This window comes from Myotis davidii, unplaced genomic scaffold (genome assembly GCF_000327345.1).
Source record: "Myotis davidii unplaced genomic scaffold, ASM32734v1 scaffold98, whole genome shotgun sequence".
Classification (NCBI taxonomy): domain Eukaryota; kingdom Metazoa; phylum Chordata; class Mammalia; order Chiroptera; family Vespertilionidae; genus Myotis; species Myotis davidii.
Window position 1 is genome coordinate 4,053,560 of NW_006294654.1, and position 20,005 is coordinate 4,073,564.

Genomic DNA, 20,005 nt, shown 5'->3' on the forward strand with positions numbered 1-20,005 from the left:
TTATAAAGAACAAGTACTGTAATTTTGCTTTCTTACCTTTGTAGATAGGAGCAGTAATGTTTTCTGGAATTGAACAGTGGCAGACTCCATGAGTCTGGCCCAGTTGGTGACCACTGTGAGGGAATTTGAATACCAGAATAGAAGAACTCTCCTGTGGGCAAGTGTGGCTTTTGTATTTAATTGCAGGGTTTCAGCTAATTAACTCCTTGCATCCCTATTTTCACCTTTTAAAATCCTATTCAGCCAAATTTCACCTCTTCTAGGAAGCCTTGCTGAATGCCCTAAATGAAATTTTCTACCCATATCCCAGCGTACCCCATACTTTCTGATATAAGTGTATCATTGTAGTTTTGTATTTTCATCTTGCATGATAGAGTATTATCAGTATCTGTCTTCTCTATTGGATTATAATTTCTTTGAAGGCAAGTATTACACACACACACACACACACACACACACACACAGAGGAATAGCAGGCTTCATCTTCATTTAAGTCTAGGTGTTCTTTAAATTGTTCTTTGCATTGTTTTTCTTCCCTCCTTGTCCTTTCCACCACTGAAAAAGCCCAAATTGCGTTGCAGGTCATAGTGAATACGTAATCCCGGCCTAAGCTTCTGCATGGTCCACAAGGATCCAAGAAGTCAAATAGATTTACTTCCTGCCATTCCTTGGATATCGGTGATATAAATTGCAACCCCACTGCTTGCATCCCGAGTGTGTGGAAAATGCAATCTATTATGAAAACCTGGGCACAGTTTTACTTCTGCTGAAGCAAGTCAAGTCTCTTGAGGGTATTGGAGAAAAAAGAGGGAGAGCATTTAAACTGGTATCAGGGAGAGGTCTTTTAAATGAGAAGGGACAAGTTCATGAAAGCAAAACACTTTAAGCCACCTGGCTCCAAACACTCTGGGATGAACATATATCTGGATAGAAAATCCAGGTGGTCTCCAAATCTTTTGTCTTAGAATTCTGTTTTTATGCCCTAAAGAACTGTAAAAGCTTTTATAATACTCAGACCAAATAAAACTACTCTTGCCACCATTGTATTTAAAATTCATGGAAGAAAAAGAATGCAATGAGTGTATTCTGCTTGTTTGCTAACAAGCACAACTGGCATTGCCCAATTAACTAAAAAACCTGGAAGAGAAAGTCACTTCCCCCTTTACTGCTGTTAGATATATTTCTAAGTGTGAATAATTGGAAAATTTTAACACTGAAAGTATCCTATGAATTTTTGGTAGTAATTATGGTGTGAAGGTCTGACCTTTTCAGCATTCTTATATGCTCTGTCTTGAGTTTCTTGAAGGTTAATGCTGTACATCACGGTATCATGAAGCACTGCTGGAAGATTTGAGGGCAGAATTTGTGCATGGGTATTCCTCCTTCTCCCAGGTTTAAAGGCTTTCAGTGAGTTTTTCTTTGGATGCTGGTCTCAACTGACTATATCTACTGGCAGGGAATGAAGTATATGTTGTTTGCATACTATGCCGGAGACAGACCCTAGAAGAAGATGCTGAGAGCAGCTTCCTGTATGGACCAGTCTTTCTGCACCTTCCCATATGCTCATTCGGAGGTATTTGGGACCAGGTTTAGGGGCCAGTGTCTTAGCCCTGCCTCCCACCCAGTGGACATATGTGAGAAAACTGGTGGTCTGGAAACATTGGAGAAAATCATTCTAATATTAAAGCAAGTCTAACTTTGCATTTTGTGTTTGTCAATGTAATAAATCTGTAAATGCAAAGCTGGAAATACGCCTAGTATTTAGACCGAGAACAAAGTTGGGCATATGCATCTAATTAAGCTAAAATACTCCTCACAGTTATGTCTGGAATTCGTTCTTTTTAAAGAATGAGTAGGGGGAAATTTTAATGAATATTTTGAATCCTCACTAAGGCAGATTTTTCATCAGATGTTTAGAAAATGACCTTATGTATAATTTTGCACAGAAAAACTGTTATAGGGTGATAGTATTTATGGGAGGGGGTGTGAAAAAAATTAAGATATAAAAGTTTAAAGTTTAAAACTGCATAAATAAGTTTTATTATAAAGAATTCTAAAGATTAGATCCCTCTTACTGATTTAACTTCAAAAATGGGTAGGGTGGAGTACACAGCTACACTTCATGAAGCATTTCATATTGATTTGCTGCTTAGCCTCATAGTATATGGAGGAGTCAATTCGATTTCACAAATCATGGAGGCAGATTAGTTAAATGAGTCCATACTGACCTAGCAGTCAGGCCTTTTGAGGTTCACCTGTAACTAGTTTCTGTCCTCCTTGTGGCCATATTGTATTCAGATGGTAAGGGGCCCTGTCTGAATGCAGCCAGGACTGTTCTTTTTTCGTTTAATGTGCCTTCCATGAAACAGTATTTCAACGGCCAGGTATGTGCCCACTGAGTTGCTCTGAGGTTTATGCTTTATAGACTATGGGATTGTGGGGAGAGCAGTCTCTATTGACCTGAGTTAGCAAAACCAGCATTTTAATTCAGGTAGAGAAGTCACCTGGGAAACTGGCAAACTCGGAATGCAGCCCTTGACCCCAACCTTCTTTTCTTTCTTCTCTCTGCCTCCCTATATATTAACAAATTATCGATGTACACTTAAAGCCTACCGCCTCTTTTAATTGGAAGCTGTGTGTGACCCTGATTTGGTGATGGATTGAAAATGGAGGAATGATTTAGTTTTTGTTTGTTTGTTTTTATTTAATGGAGAGGACTTGGGAGAGGCCTTTATATCTACAACACTAAGATAATTAAACCTCTAAAAATTGTCATGGAAAACATTTTCTCAAAGTGCCTTCACAAAACAGCAGACTTATTTTAACAAATGTTTAATTGTAATTAACAACAACGCCAAAACAAAACACTATAGTGTTTTTTGTTTTGTATTTTATGGTGTTTAGGGGGGGAAAGACATAAAAATATAACTGAAGAAAACATGATGGATCTATACCAGGAGGAAAAAATTACATAACTTGAAACATATGGGCTTGTTAAACTCTGTCTCCTTAGCTCACTCATCACTCAGGAAGCTGCCTCAGTCTCAACCTGAAATTGACCATTTCAGGAACAGCAAACCTCAGCCTTCTCCAGAGGGTCCAATCTGAGTTGTGGTCACACTTTTACTACCAGTAATTTTAAATCTTCTTGGAAACATTACCTTTCTAATTTACTGTAAGTTTTGATAGATCTGTGAAACCACACTTGAGATGTTGATAAACAAGATAGATATGTAGAGCATGGACTGAGAGGAAAACAGAGCACTAAATAAAACTAAAGAAACCTCTAGTATAAACCTGGAAATCATCTGACTTCAAGTTGCTTCATGAATTGCAGTGCAGCAGCAGGTCAATCTATATTTGATTTTATTTTTTATGTTTACCCGTGGACCTTTCAGCAAGTTATACTAGGACCCGATACCACAGGAAGGTCATAAACAGTGACTCTCAAGAGAACATAGGATTTCCTCGTATTCACCCCTCAGAAATGCAGGGCCCAAGGGAGCCATGCAGAGAGAGCTAGTAGGCAAAGTGAAAGCATTTGTCAAAGTATTTTTCTTCCTAAGTAAGGTTGTGTCTCATTATCTTCTCTAGGAAGTTGGAATGGTGCTGATTTCCTAGGGCTGTGACTTTCTAAAGCAAAGGATGCCCTATATCAGGGCAATGCTTGGTGTCCCCGTGATTGGTTTTATTAGAAAGTCTAGGTTTAAGAGTGCTCAAAATCTTAACAGGAGTTTGTTAACATTTATTGAGGGGCAAGTCAAAAAGCTTGGAAAATGTGGAGAGGTTATGGGACAGTATGGCAGCCACTGGCATTGGTTTGCTTTTCCACATAGGAGAATAACACTACAAGATGTTTTATTAAAATGTAAGAAAAACAAACAAGAGATGGATCCTTCTTGACTATAGAACCTTAACAGGGGGAAATTTAAAAAACTCCCATTTCAATATATAATTACCAACATTTATTGAGACTTTCAACTAAAAGTGGTAGTTTGAACACATATTCTTCATGGCATAGATAGATACTAGTCTCATAGAAATTTAGTATGTGGCTTTTGCTATATTATTTAACCCTGAGAATGAAACCTTTAAAGACTAAGTCTGAGGAATTGATAGGAGTTTATCAATATAGTGGAATTTAATCAATTCCATGCTTTTTCTCACACTGAACTTGATTGTTCCTATATTTTGATTCATTCACCCAACACATGTATTGAATACTCACCGCATGACGAATGCTATTCTAAGTACTAATTATGGTCTAATTGGTAAATTTTATTACTTAGAGGAGAGTGAAATAACTGTTTATTGAATACCCCCTCTTTTCTAGACACATGCTATGTTATTTAATTTAATCTGTATGAATGGCTAGCTGTAAGGTAGGTATTATTATCTCTGGTTTAAAAATAAGAAAACATTTATTCCAAAGATGTTAACTTGCCTAAAGTCTCAGAGTTAATAAGAGGTGAAATAGGGATTTGTATCTAATTGTGTCTGATATACATTTTAATTATCTCATGCTGATGCAATGCTAGGTTTTATGAGTTTTAAAAGGTTAATATGTAACAATGTGAATATAGTTAACACTACTCAACTGCCCATTTAAAAATGGTTAAGATGGTAGAAAACTGATCAAATTGTGTATTTACATATGTGCAGTATATTGCATATTAATTACACTTTAGAAAAATTTTTTAAAAGGTAAATATAGTATATCATTGTTTTCTTTTCGAAGTCTCCATATTTAGTTTAGTTCCTGGGTCTTATATGTGGATAATTTAAGAACTACTTGGGAAACAACTAGATTATTTCAGAGGCAAACAACAAAAACTTCAGAGGTGCAGCATAGTGATGATTTTGTGCATTAATTTTGTATAATTACTTTGCAAATGAATAACTTAACACAGGTTTTGGTCATTACTCACCAAAAGATCTTAAGAAGATGATGATAATGATCCATAAAGATGATATAGAAGTTCTTGAAAAGAAGTAGGCCATTAGGGATTGAAAGAATGAAAACAAAGAAGAGGATGGATGTTTTTAAATTGAGGATAGAGTAAATTACTCTCTGGGGAAATGACATCACTGGAATAAGATTACCCAGATGATTAAAGGGTTGGAAAATGTCCCATTGAGAAAAGTCTAAATGATCTGAGATAGCTTAATGTAAAGAATGGAAACAATGAAATTATATATTAGTGAGTAGGTATTTTTTAGAGGAATTTCTTTCTTAATGAGGTCTGCACATAAAAAATTAACTGATGATATAGCAAAGGATGTATTTGTTAAATATGAAGGGGATTATTAAAAACTGACTTAACTTACCAAGCAATGTTTCAGGTTGTCTTCAAAGACTATTACTTTTTCAGCCATCTGGAATGGTGTCTATGTGATACTATAGAACACCAACTGATGAGAAATAAAGAAGGGTTCCCCAGATACCCTTCCAAGTTTCTAATTTAAGGTTCAATATGAACTTTCACTTTGCTTCCTTTTTCAGAACTCTGCAACTGATGACTCAAGCACTATTGTGTAAGTTACCAGATTTAGATGAGACTGCTGGTGGTCCTCTAAGCCTTCACTGCTCCCAGCGTGGTCCGTGGGCAGCAGTCAGCATCACCTGGGAGCTTAGCTTATTAGGGATGCAGGATGGTAGGCCCACTGCAGGTTTCTTGAGTCAGAGTCTGTCCCTTAAAAAGATCCCTAAGTGATGCATATGTACACTGAGGTTTGAGAAACACTGGTCTAGTCCGTTTTCTCTGTCCCTAGAATGGAACAGTCCTTGTCTTTTTCCTGAGCATATTTCTTTCCAAATTGTTTCCTACACTGCGGTAAAAAAGAAGGGATTCTTACCATTTGCAACAGCATGGATGGAACTGGAGAGCATTATGCTAAGTGAAATAAGCCAGTCAGAGAAAGATAAATATCACATGCTCTCACTTATTTGTGGACTATAATGAACAACATAAACTGATGAACAAAAACACCTCCAGAGACAGAGAAGCATCGATCAGACTGTCAAACCTCAGAGGGAAGGTAGGGGAGGGTGGGGGTAAGGGGGAGAGATCAACCAAAGGACTTGTATGCAAGTCTAACATGAGTGGAGGGATGGGTGATAATGGGGGGATAAGGACACATATGTAATACCTTAATCAATAAAGAAAAAGAAGGCAAATTGTTCCAAAAGATAACATAGAAGAAAAAAAAAATCTCACCTGACTCAAATGATTATATTTTATTTTGGAAGTTATTCTCCAGAGAATCACAAAAGGCTTTACACAATCAAAAAGGGCAATATAACATTGTGAACTAATTGAAGTTTGGTCTAATATTTTCCATTAATAGAAACCTAAAGATGAAGTTTCTCTCTCTCTCTCTCTCTCTCTCTCTCTCTCTCTCTCTCTCTCTCTCTCATTAGATATGTGTGCATGCCCATGTGCGCACAGATGTGTTTGTTCAACTAAAAACCTTAGGAAATTTTATTGTGTTAACTTCAGCATCTTTATTTGAATCACGATGGAAAGGGAGCTTTTGGGTTTTGAAGACAGTAGAAATTAAATCTAAGAAGTAAAGCTTTGTAAAATATGGTGCAAATCAACCACAAACATTTCAAAGGACACCACTGCTAAGACAATGCAGAAGTGGGGGAAACAACTGCACAACACTGCGGAGTACAATGAAGTTAGCTACGTGAAGAGGGCAGGGAGCTTCACAGTGATCATTTGGGTTTGAAGCTCTTGTGAGGAAACCACACGATGCCTTTTGATTTTCATTTTTTCAATCAGCCTTCCCAAATTTATGAAATATTATTTTAAGCTTTTGCATATCCTACCTCTTTACATGATCTATAAAATAATATCACTTAGGTGACATTATACTCTGCTCTCTCTCCCCACTTACTTGCCTCAGTGACCTTGAAAAGTGAGAAGGATTTGGGATGAAATAAAATGAAGGTAAATATCATTCTAAAGACAGCAATTAAAATATGGAACATTCTCCCTAAACTAACTTAGGAAATGATTACCACTAGAGTGGCCAAGTTCACCCAAACTCATTTAGGCCAACTGTTTTTTCTGAATGAAGCATGAACTCCCTAAAAGGGGAAACGCATTACAATTTTATTTTTAATTTTTATTTAATTTATTGGGGTGACATTGGTTATAAAATTCAGTTGTATAGTTCTCTAATACATCATCTATATATTGTATTGTGTGTTCATCACCCCATTTATCCTCCTCCCTTTACCCTCCTTCACCTTTCCCATTCCCCTTTCCCTCTGGTAATCTCCATACTATTGTCTGTGTCTCTGAGTTTTTCTCCTTGCTTAATCCCTTCACCTTTTTCAAGCAGCCCCTCAACTCCCTCCCTTCTGACAGCAGCTGTCAGTCTGTTCTCTGTATCCATGAGTTTGTTTCTATTTTGTTAGTTTATTTGTTCATTAGATTCCACATATAAGTGAAATCATATGGTACTTGTCTTTCTCTGACTGGCTTATTTCATTTAACATAATACTCTCCAGGTCCATTCAAGCTGTTGCAAAAGGTAAGATTTCCTTCTTTTGAGGCCAAGTAGTATTCCGTTGTATAAATGTACCACAGCTTTTTAAAGCCCGTTGCAATGTTTAAAGTGCTTACAATTTCCATTAAGTACTAAGACTTTATTCTAAAGCATTTCTGTTTCTACAAGTGACCTTTTTTTTCCAGTTTATAAACTAACAGATAAGAAATGCCTCCCATACGATGCTGTGCTTCTACAGTAATTAGTGAGGTTTCTGGATGAATTATGCTACTTAACATCTGTTATTAGCTATAACCACATTTATTGCCTCATAACAATATCATTACAAAGGAAAGCTGTGCAGATTGGGAAGCATTTCTTTGTAAACCCTAATAAGTGTGCAATATGTGTGTAAATGTTTACTTTTCCATAATTCTCTCACTGTTTAATTGTGATTCTCCATTCAGCCATCTTAATTAGGCTGAATTTCCAGCCCTTTAATATTTATATATTTAAGTTTAATGCTCTGTTGATAAAATTTTCTTGCTTTTAATCTACACTACATGTTCAAGAAGGTCTGTCTGTGCAACATCAGAGGTTTAAACAGGAGTTAGGTAAAAGGAAGGCTAGCAATGCAATTGAAATATTTTCTGAGGGCACTGTGGCCATTGTAGATTTCAGTGACCTGACAAATTTTTTGAAGAATTATTCCAGCTCACCCTGCATGTGGTTGACCAGTGGTTGAACATAAACCTATGAACCAGGAGGTCATGGTTTGATACCCTGCCAGGGCACATGCCTGGGTTGTAGGCTCAATACCCAATGGGAGCGTGCAGGAGGCAGCCAATCAGTGATTCTCTCTCATCATTAATGTTTCTCTACCTCTCTCTCTCTCTCTCTCTCTCTCTCTCTCTCTTTCTCTCTCCCTCTCTTTCTCTCTCTCTCTCTCTCTCTCTCTCTTTCTCTCCCTCTCTCCTTTCCTCTCTGAAATCAGTAAAAATATATATATTTTTTAAAAAAATAATTATTCTACTAGTCATAACTGGGAAATGTAGTAAGCTTAATTTTTAAAAATTTATCTTTATTGTTGAAAGTATTACAGATGTCTCCTTTGTGTGCTTTTTTCCCATTGAACCCCTTTATCCCACACTGTCCCTCCTAGTTCTTCACCACACTATTGTCTGTGTCCATGGGCTATGCATATAAGTTCCCCAGTTAATCACTCCCCAACCCTGCACCCATCTTCCCTCTGAAATTCGTCAGTTTGTTCCATGCTTCTATGTCTCTAGACCTATTTTGTTCATCAGTTGGTTTTTTTTGTTCATTAGATTGCACAAATGAGTGAGATCATGTGATACGTATCTCTCTCTGTCTGGCTTATTTCATTTAGCATAATATTCTCCAGGTCCATCCATGCAAATGGTAAGAGCCATATTCTTTATTGTCCTTGTGTAGTGTCTTTAGGTAGAAAAGAAATGATGGAAGGTGGGCGGGATGGAGCTTCAGCACTGGGCTAGGATGAAACAGAAGCAAGGTATGAGATGAAAGAGGCACTCATCTTTGAGCATTGGGAACCCTACTGGATGAAGAAATGCTTAGTTAATTAAGTCTGTGTGATTTTCCACTTCAGTGCCTAAGGAGTGCCCTATGTTTGGGGTTAGGGTAGGTACAGATGTGGGCAGAGAATGTTTGCTCTAGTTCTTGCATGTTGTACTCCTTAGGAGTGGAAATATGGGTAGTTTGAGGTTTCCTGCATTGTTTTCTGATGGTGATGGCGGGTGGTCGTGGTAGTACCAGTATGGTGAAGAGGTTTAAGGGGACAGGATGGAGCAATGTAAAATGGAGAAATCGAATTTCAAGCAGAATTTGTGTTTTCATCATTGGTGAGAGCAGTAGCTGAACTCTGCCATCTATTGAGATAACAACATCATCAACAACAATATGAGCTATCATATATATCATACACACACACACACACACACACACACACACCACTTACTGTGCCTGTGTCAGGCACTCTTTTAAGCACTTTCCATGTATTTGCTCTCTCAATCCCCATAATAACCTAATAGGATGTTTTATCATCATTGATATCACCATCATCCTATCATCGTCATCACCCCATTTTTCAGATGAGGAAAGAGGCACAGAAAACTTGCCCCATGTCACAGAGCTAATAAGCCGTACGGCCAGAATCAAGCCTACAGTGTCTGGTTCCAGAATCTGGGCTTTGCACTACCTCTGCTAAACATTGCTATCTACTGCCTCCCTCAATGGCCATGTCAACACTCATATTTAATGAGCAATCGCCATGTGCCATGCCCTGTGTTAAAACTTTTTCATACATTATCTCATTACATTCACATAACAGCACTGTAAAATGGGAATGGTTTTGTTCAGTTGACAGGTGTGAAGATTATAATGCAAAGCGGGGTGTTTGGACTGTAGCCTGAGATTACAGCTTGGCTTTGATTGTAACAAGACTTGATCCCCAAACCTTTCTTTGGAGAATGACCTCCAATGTGTGGAAAGCTTAGTGCAGCCTCAGGAACAGGGAAGGAAGACCTGGAGAGGAAGTGCCCTGGGAGCACATTAGATATAACACTGGTATCACAGGCTTAGATATGGCCCCAGGGTGGAGCCTGGAAATATAGATGCTTTGCTTACAGTGTCCAAGTGAGCAGTGTGAACAACTTCCCAGGGGAGGCCAGTGAACCTCCAAAGCGCTTTTCTGGAATAGAAGGAACATGAAGGAGGATCAGGTTATGCTGATTACAGTGGTAGAATTTGGATCCAGCAATTTAGATGTGGTTTGTTTTTGCAGTTGGTAACCACATGCATTTCAAATCTGGGAAAACTCTTACAACAGTAATATTGTTAGGTCATTTGTGATATTACTGATCATACCTCACTTGAAATTCTTATGCAGAGAAAATCAGGCATAGTATTTGGTGATGGGCCCAGGGAAGGAAAAGAGGAGGAAGCCAGGAAACGATAAAGTGAGAACAGAGAACATCCAGCTGACCTTCTCCCAGACCCTTAAAGCAAGAGTGGAAAGCTGAAGTTGTGGACAGAGCCATTTCTGTGGTCAAAACTGCTGCAGCTCTTGGATGATACTAAACAAGCTAGAATGAAAGAATGTATTCTGTGGGTATAGAGTCTGAGCTCTTTAAGTCAAGGTGCAAGGGAGGAGTTTTCACATACAGAAAATTATATTCTTGTGAGATAGAAGAGGAGAGAGGATGCTGAAAGTCATTGCAAGGCAGTGATCCCCGATGACAAGAAAGGGCTCCCAATGAAAACAAGAATTTGGGAGTACTCTCTAAGCTTAGTTCATTGGTCTGTTGAATTCTTCACAGTCCAAAGGAAGCTGGACTTCTAAGTGCTCTCTGTGTCTGGAACTCAATCTGGATTACCATAAACAGTGTGAGTCCTTGGGAGTGTTTGGGTCCTCCTTCTTTTTGGAGAGGATTGCAAAAAGTATATGCAGCAAAAATATCTATGTGTTAACAACTCTTTGGGTGGTGGAGCAAGGGAAAGAGATAAAATGGTCAGAAATAATTATGCATTTTGTACCTAGAAGAAAAATCCAGGAAGGAACTTAGTTGGCAAGGAGGTGACATATTCTGATTTATACATGGTGAACTTAACGGGTCTCAAAATGGTAGGTTTCTTTCCCCGACCAAACTAAAAGGACCTTCTCACCAGTCTGCTGTCATAAGTGCTGATGCTCTGGCAATAAACATCAGAGAACAGTTATCATTGCTGTCACCAGAGCCTACCAGATGCTGATCACCAGAAAGAGAGAAGCAGTGCTCAGCCTGATGCAGGACATCAGATATCGTCATATTAGCTTCAGTATCTTTAAGCACTCCTTTTGTGCATCATTAAAATTCAAGGCCAATCTACAAAATTAGTTTCTATTACCACATCAAAGTTGCAGTTTCATTAAGTTGGAAAGCCTGACAACTGTCTTCTGCCAAAATCTCAGTTCTTAAGAGAAAAATATGATCCTCCAATTTATCATCATTTGTACCATTCACCCAGGTCCTCAAAGATCATTAATATCAACTCCAGGATCTCATTTTCTCTCCAAAACAGTTATCATTTTAACAGGCCTTTCTCCAGCCACCACTGATGCTGATATTTATATAACTCTATTAAAATATTAAGTTGAGGCTTGCACATTGTCTCTGGATCCACATGGCATCATTTGGCAGAGCAAGTTAACAGGATTGACGAGTAATGTCCTAATTTTAAAAATCAGAATCCTCAGGTTCAGTCAAAACCCAGTGACCCCCACAAGACCACTTACTTGTAGGTGGCATAGGCAGGACTGCAATTGGTTTTCTGATCCACAGACTGATGATTTTTTTCACTTTGCCACTTTTGGACCCAACTCCAAAGCTCAAAAAGCATTAAAATTGTAAAGACAAAGACAATCTTCTGTCTCTCTGCAAGAAGATGTTCAATTCCCAAATTAACCCAGATACAATGTAGGGAGACTTCCACTTGTCCTAGAGGTGAGGAAGTTTTTACACTTCACCCAGAGAGATTGAAAAACACTAGACTTCACTAACAGCTCTTCATAACTTCTACACAAATCATGTGAGCCTGCTTCTAAGAATACTTACATCTAGCTGTCACACTTGATTTCCTCCTCTCATGAGCAGAGTGGCTTTCTTTTGTAATCCTCAAATCACTTTGCTTCCCACTCTCAGAAGTCATGAGCAGGGAAGTTATAGCCCCATGACCTAACTTATGGTTGAGAGCTACTAGGCAGCAATGTGGTACTTCTTAGAGTTTCATGAATACTGTTCTTGGCCCCGGGAATCTCATTGACCTGGAAATCTCACTTTAGAATAGCTGATAATCTTAATTTAACATCCTTCTTCTTGCCCAATTATGGGGGCTTATTGTAACAACAACAAATTCTAGGGACATGCCAATAAGAGTATTTTTTATAAAGATGAGTTGTTTTTGACAACTCTTAAACTAGGTTCCTCCCTCCCTCTCATTAAATGAGAATTAGACTAGATATCCTATTAATAATGCATGGACAACCAGGGTATTCCTAATAGTGGAGTCAGAAAAAACGAAAGGGCCTCTGACTGGTCCCTCTTTACCAGCAAATAAGAATACAAAAGAAATATGTTTTTCCCAGTGGTTAATTTTATTCCTCTGGAAATCAATGTTTTCTTACTTACTAAGGTGATCAGGGCTAGGACTTTTCTAGAGGGCAAGGATTAGATGTCAAAAAGTCATATAGTTACATTCAGAAACTTCTGAGAAAAGCTTGGACATTTGACCTATTCACAATAAGATCAAAGGTTACTGAGAAATCTTAACTAATCAATATGATGGGAGGACTATTGGCCTTGACAGACTCATTGCTAAAAAATATTTCAAAGCTGAAATTTGGACCTGTCATTCTTTTCCTATGAACTTTCTATATCTTCATCTTACCTACAGTATAGAACCTATACTCCATAACATCATTTTAATAATCTCAGCTCCACCCATCTGTTCACCTGCATCTGCTGTCATTGCCTTCCCCCAATTTCTTCTGTTTCTAACAATTTATAATTCTCTGATTACCCCTAAATCTCACAGGTATCCCTATATATTCTTGTGCTATGCCTTCTGCCTGGAATGACCTTCACCTTGGTCAACTGGAAAACACTCACCCTTCTTTCTAAATCCAATTCAGGTACCATCTGCATTGGGAAGTTTTCTTTGCCTTCCCCAGGTGATGTAGAGGATTCCTTTCCTATTCTTCAAGGTATCTTGTACACAACTCTATCCTTTATTATCATCATCACCATCATCATCATTATCCTGTGTTGGATTTGTCTCATTCCTGGCTATCTGTATACCAGAAGGCAACGTCCTTGAGAGTAGATATAATGTGAGAGAATAAATGATTGCATTCTAGTCTCAAAATGCGTTAGTATGTATTTACTGGTAGCCGATCACGCGATATCGCATGCAGTAGGCCACCCGCCACTTCCGCAGGAGCCGGTGGGATCCGGGAACCACAGCGCACTGCCAGGAGCCCTGCAGCTTCTGCAGGAAGCAGAAGTGAGCCACCTGCGCTCACAGGCGCCAGGAGGTAGCCACGCCGCCTTCGTGGGAGGTGGGAGGGAACTGTGCTGCTTCCGTAGGAGGAGGCGGCCCGCCATCTCCTCTCCAGGCTGCGGCCAGCTCCCTGTCCCTGTCCGTGTCCACTCCGCTCCCGGGGGCTGGCCCAAGCTGGGGTGCGGCGGCTTGCCAGCCTCCTGTCTCTGTCTCCATCTCTGCTCCCGGCATCACCTGCACACGCAACCTCCTCCTGTCTGGTCATTACCCATTACTGCATCCTGGCCTAATTTGCATATGTCATATATATATATATTCAAAGGTGGGAGAGTACAGGTAACAAATCAATGTCACAAGCATATATATAGATATATATATATATATTTTTTAGTAAAAGGTTTTGTGTCTTCAGTAAATCTTTTATTTTTTAAGTGGATTTTAACTTGAGATATAATTGAACCCAAAGCAGGTTATGAAATTTGTGAATGTTCTCTTACACGTTATCTCTGCTTCCTATTACACTTCTGTCTCTATTCCTTCCTACCCAGGTCAACTCCTCCCCGACGTGAGAACAGTTGAAAGTGCCTTTATAACCTCATTAGCAACACTCAGAACCAGCTAGGGCTTCAGAAATGCGCCCCCCCCCTCCCCCGGCCAAACAATAAAAAATACAGGTTAGAGCATGTTTATACCTACTTAGCTCTTCAATGTATTTAAAAATAATTTTTGTCTTTGTTCCCCTCTCTCTTGCATTTTTGGAATTGACTCAAATTCCTTTTTAGACTACCTTGATCTTTAAGTCCTCAAAGACAGCTAAAACTTGTCTTGCTTCAATCTGCTGCAGTTTCCTTTTCCATGACATTACAAGAATCAACCAAATTTTCCAGAGTCCAGAATGTTGCAGCTGAAGAAGCTCTTTCATATTTGAAGAAAGCAGAATCAAAATTCTTTCCCCATATGCTACCTTTCCAACAGGGCTTTTTTTACCCTTAGAAATTTATAGTGTCAGAATCCTTAAAGAAGAGTTGAGAATGAAATCCAGAATGATCTTATAACTACATACCAGTGTTATACCTCTTACCCAGATTCACTCTACGGTCCCTGGATTCCCCTATACCCAATTATGTACCGTACTCCTGGGCCATGCTTAAAACAATCACTGTTCGAAAAGGACACAAATTTCTATTTTCATCCAATTCAACATGTGGTCTGAGATGCATCTTGGAGAGCAAGTTTTTTTTTTTTTCTTATGATATTTAAAATTCTCTCGATTCCATCTGGAAACAGGTTTCCTTTAACAATGTTAGTCTATCCCCATATTTCTCTAGTTCTTGCTTCCTTTCTATCTATTTTCCAACATTTCTTGGTTGTAGCTGGAGAGATACTTATCCCATTGCACACCTTTATTTGGGAGGCTCTTCCTCAGGCTCCCTGAGGTGGAGGTGGAGGCGAGGGTGGATTTCACCTCCTCAGCAGTCTCCCGCTCACACTCAGAATGACACCTTCTAGCTCTCACCTCCCAGGGTTCTCGTCTTTCTAATTTCCTCTACGAGGCTCTTTACCAGTTTGTCCTGGGACCATATCTACTTTCACCTTGATAACTTGAAACTTTTCTGCTTCTTGGGGGAAAGGGTGGGTGGGAAGCAGCTTCTACTGCTAACCATGATAACTTTTACATAATGGCATATCAATAAATGCTTGAATGAGGGAAAGAAGCTTGAATGAGGGAAGAGAGTAAGCCAATTATGATTTTCTTTCTCTGGGATGTTTGCCTCTAACTGTTTCTGTTCCCTGAAAGGAAATACTATGTTTAGACTTACTTGCTTGCTTAATTAATTAATTAATTTTGTACTTCTTTTCCAATAAAGTAGCTTTGATTGGAAGTCAGGACAAATTAGTTTGTATAAAAGAGGTTCTAATGTAGAAACAAATATATGCAGCCCCACGTATGCAACCTGAGTGCATACTAAAGTGCTGGGTATCTATAATTTGCTCATTAGAAGATTTTTATCTTCAGGCTGTAATACCTCTAATTAACATAACTTTGAAGTCTTCCTTCTGTGATGCTGCCCAAGTAAGTGATTCTCAGTATTTTACAGTCATCTTTCAGCTAGGGTGTTGTTAAACTTAGGCATAATTACAAAACTTTTGGTGGGTATAGCCAGGTACTTTGATATTTCTACTTTACTGTCCCAGAGAACGGAGGGAAAATTAGCTCATTAGGAGGGTATGAATGTCCATTGCTATTACAAGCTGTTACCACTAATTTTCTCTGAATGTCCCACTCACATGGCATTAGAAGTAGTGAGATTAATTTTAAGAAAGTACACCTTTTGAGAGAATCCTATAACTTGTGCATGAGCTTGCCTATCTCTGAATGCAGGGCACAGATATTTGTATACTCCAGTATTTGATCAGGAGCCTTGGGTCTCGGGTCAAGTCAGGCCTGGAACTTCTCCTTCTGTTACTGTCTACATGGTTTTAATCCAGAGCACCTGGAGAAAGTGCTCTGTAGTGGTGGCAGTTCATTAGAGGTGGAGAGTTGCAAAGATTTAAAGTAGTTACAGAAACTAAAGTCAGGAATAGCTTCCTTGATTACCTCCTGTTGTCCTTATGGCTACAGCATCTAACCTCAGTGAGAAGTGCAAGATTCCCATCTTGCTAGCCATTGCTGGAACATGGAATACATTTTTGCATAGAAATAAAGTAAATGAGGTATGTGTATGGTTGGAATTATGCTGTTATTGCTTCTCATCACGTCTTTGTGGATGAGACAGGGACTCAAACCTTCAATGATTATATGCAAGGCTATACTAAGTTAAAAACAAAGGTTGGGAATATCACTCATTTACAAATAAAAATTCAGGTCTGTCAAAACAGAAATGTGCATTCTCAGCTAGTTCCAATTGCTGGTGGTACTGGAATTACCACCATACAGTTCTCTTGTGCCAAACTAACACTTAATGCTTACAACTGGAAATAATTGCCTGAACATTACTCACCAAGGTCAGGATAAGTTATTATACTCATTTCAATATTTAGTACAAGAGCTAGGCAATACAATGCTGAAACTTTAGAAGGAAGCAATTAAAATAGGGTTGCAAGAAGGGAGGAGAACTCCCTCGGTGTGGGAAAGTTAGATTTGAAACTCTTCTGCTATAATTTCAACCTCAGTCAGCCTCCTTGACAATTTGGTAGACAGTCATAAATTCTTTTCAGACTTGTATCATCTAGTTATCAATAGAGGAAAAGCCAGATTTTTAAGAGTTGTACTCAAAATTATGGAAATAGACAGTAGTCTATTTATTATTTTGCTGTTCCCTATTGTGTTTTCTACTTACTTTAACCAGTAAATTGGAGAGAGAGAGAGAGAGAGAGAGAGAGAGAGAGAGAGAAGAAAAGAGAGGAGAGGGAGGGGAGTGGAGGGGAGGGGAGGGGAGGGGAAGAGGAAGGGAGAGAAGGGGAAGGCAGAGGAGAGGAGGGAAGGGAAAAGTATCTAGGAAGGATTTTTCAAAACCTGTTTTATACCAGAGAGGTGAAAGAGACAACCTCAGGAAAAGTCCATACACTAGACAGAGGATAGATATATTCATTCACTCTCAATTTGCTGAGTGACATCTATGGGCCTGGGATGCAAAGTCCGAAGTGGCCCTGCCTATCCCATGGGAGATGTATAATTATAGATTGATACAAATGATAGGCAAGGAAGGCTAACAGTGTTCACAGAGTGAAGGCAGATAGCAGGCGATCTGATAGGGCTTCGGGAGCCAGAAGCTTCTCTGAGGAAGCTGGGATTTCAAGGAAGGGTGAGAATTAATCAGGAAAAAGAGGTAGAGTGGGAAGAAGTTCCACAGTAAGATCCAAAATGAAATGTGATGGAGCAGACCCAAAAGAGAGGTTGAAGGAAGGCTGAGTGCGCAGAGCATGGAGGAGAGTAGTAGGAAGCAGTACTGACTGCAAAGGGGGCAGGAGACGAACCACGAAGCACTTTCTAAACCTCATTACCGATTTAATCGGTAGGCTGAGGCAAATGGGGCGGGTTACATGGTGGTGGTTGGTGATCTGATCACTTGCATTTTCAGTGCTATCTCTGACTGGAGTATGGAAAAGAGAGATAGACAAATGCCAGAGAGAGAACATAGTGGTTCTAGAAAGAGATAAAATGGAAAAAATCAATATATACTTGGTAAATACATTCATTGTCAGTAGGGGATAGGTTTAATATGAAGGGCAAAATGATTCCTAGGGTTTTGGATTTTAAATTTGGATGGATGGTGGTGCCAGTGGTATAGAAAATAATGTGGTATAGAAAATAATGTAGTATAGAAAATAATGTAAAAGGCCCCGGTTGGTGGATGGGAACTATCCATGATTTATACTTTGGGCATATTGAATTTTGGGTGCCTTTAAGAAGTGGCAGAGGAGATAAAACAGGTTTTACACTGTAACAAAGGTGATTCAGATGCATTGAGAACATTCGGCTTCTTTATTTTTCATAATTGATTCTTCCTCATAAAATCTGCCCTCACCTGGTAGCAGAGGTGCTGGCATACTTTAACGTGACAGTTAATGGATTTCAGTTTATCTTGTGGTTTGAAATAATTTAATTTCCTCAGTATCTTTGGGGTCAATTCAGTCTTTCAGATTTCTGTTCCCTTTCCTGCACCTCCTAAAAGGATATCTGTGTGTAAAGTTTGGGGGGCATTATGTGAGCCTGCAGCACGGGCAAAGGAACTTTGCACTCACACTGATCTCAGTCCTCAGAGTTGTTGCCTCAGGGTGGTCAGTCTGGTCCAGTTCCTAGACTGGTGGCCCATGAAGTGTAACTCATCAGCCATTGGGGCTGTGGCACAAGCATCCAGTTCCGAAACATTCTCTGACTCTCTCAGTATGAATTGTTTTGTTTTTCCTTTACCATAGCACCTTTAATATTTATTTATTTATTTATTTATTTATTTATTTATTTATTTATTTATTTCAAATATGAGATCATAGTCTGACTTTTTCACATCTCTCCACTGCCAATCAGATAATTTACAAGTGGAGGGACTTGGGTCAATTTCTTCTTTGCATCTGAGCCTTGAGCATAGTAATAGTATCTGGTATACAACTAAGAAAAGACTAATTATTGCATTGAATTGAATAGGATCTCTTACTTCCCAAAGTTTGTTGGTACCAGTTCAAGGTACCAATAGTATTTCTACTTGCTATTTCATTTTTTAGACATAAAACCAAAGTTTATTTTATTCTGCTGACTGGTATGAAGAGAAATAGTAGTCTAAAGGAAAGAGAAGTTGCTGTGAAATTGGAAACTTCTTCTAAGTCTCCCTCTCAGTGTCATATTGAAATAGTTACTTGCTCTTTTACACGTAATAAGTGGCAATCCTCATCCACTGCTCAGGTTAGAAGAGGCCAGGTTTAAGAGTAGCAATTTCTGAAAGGCCTTACGTGGGTCAGGATGTAGAAAGAACCTGAGTGAAAACGGATCATATCTCTCTCTCTCTCTCTCTCTCTCTCTCTCTCTCTCTCACACACACACACACACACACACACACACACACACACACTTTTCCTGTCTTTGTTTTTTTGCTATATACCTGTGCCTAGATAGTCCCATGCTGCCAATTGCAAAGTTAGAAAAAAGCAACAAAAACATAAAATTATTAAAACAACCCAAACTGACTCCACCTTACTAGCTGCCACTTCAAGTTCTTACCTCCTGACAAGCTCTGGAAATAATGAAACACTGAGTCTCAGATCTGGGAAAAAAATGTACAGATTATTTCTAGACCATAGATTCTAGAGTCTAGAATTTAGACCAGCCGTGGGCAAACTACGGCCCGTGGGCCGGATCCAGCCCGTTTGAAATGAATAAAACTAAAAAAAAAAGAAAAAAAGACCATACCCTTTTATGTAATGATGTTTACTTTGAATTTATATTAGTTCACACAAACACTCCATCCATGCTTTTGTTCCGGCCCTCCAGTCCAGTTTAAGAACCCATTGTGGCCCTCGAGTCAAAAAGTTTGCCCACCCCTGATTTAGATAAACATGGAACAGGGTCCATGCTTTTTCTGCTCACTAAAGTGTCCCAGAACACGAAAATGCTTGGTGCAAAGGGGGCTCCATACATATCTGTTGAATACATGAATGAAATTTCTATCTTTTCAGATAAGAAAACTTAGGTTGAGAAAGGCAAAGAGATGTGCCTAGGGTCACACCAACTGTAAGGGGTGGATCAGGAGAGGAATCCCTGTCTCCTGACGTCTCATTTGCTGCACTTTATGCTACACGATAATATTTCCTGAAGCTTAAACCACAGAAGCACTCACCCTTGAGTGCTGTAATAGGTTTCTAGAATTTATTTAAACCATAAAAAACAGCAGGAAGAATGGTTGTGTTGGCTCACTTAATGGATCAGATAGCC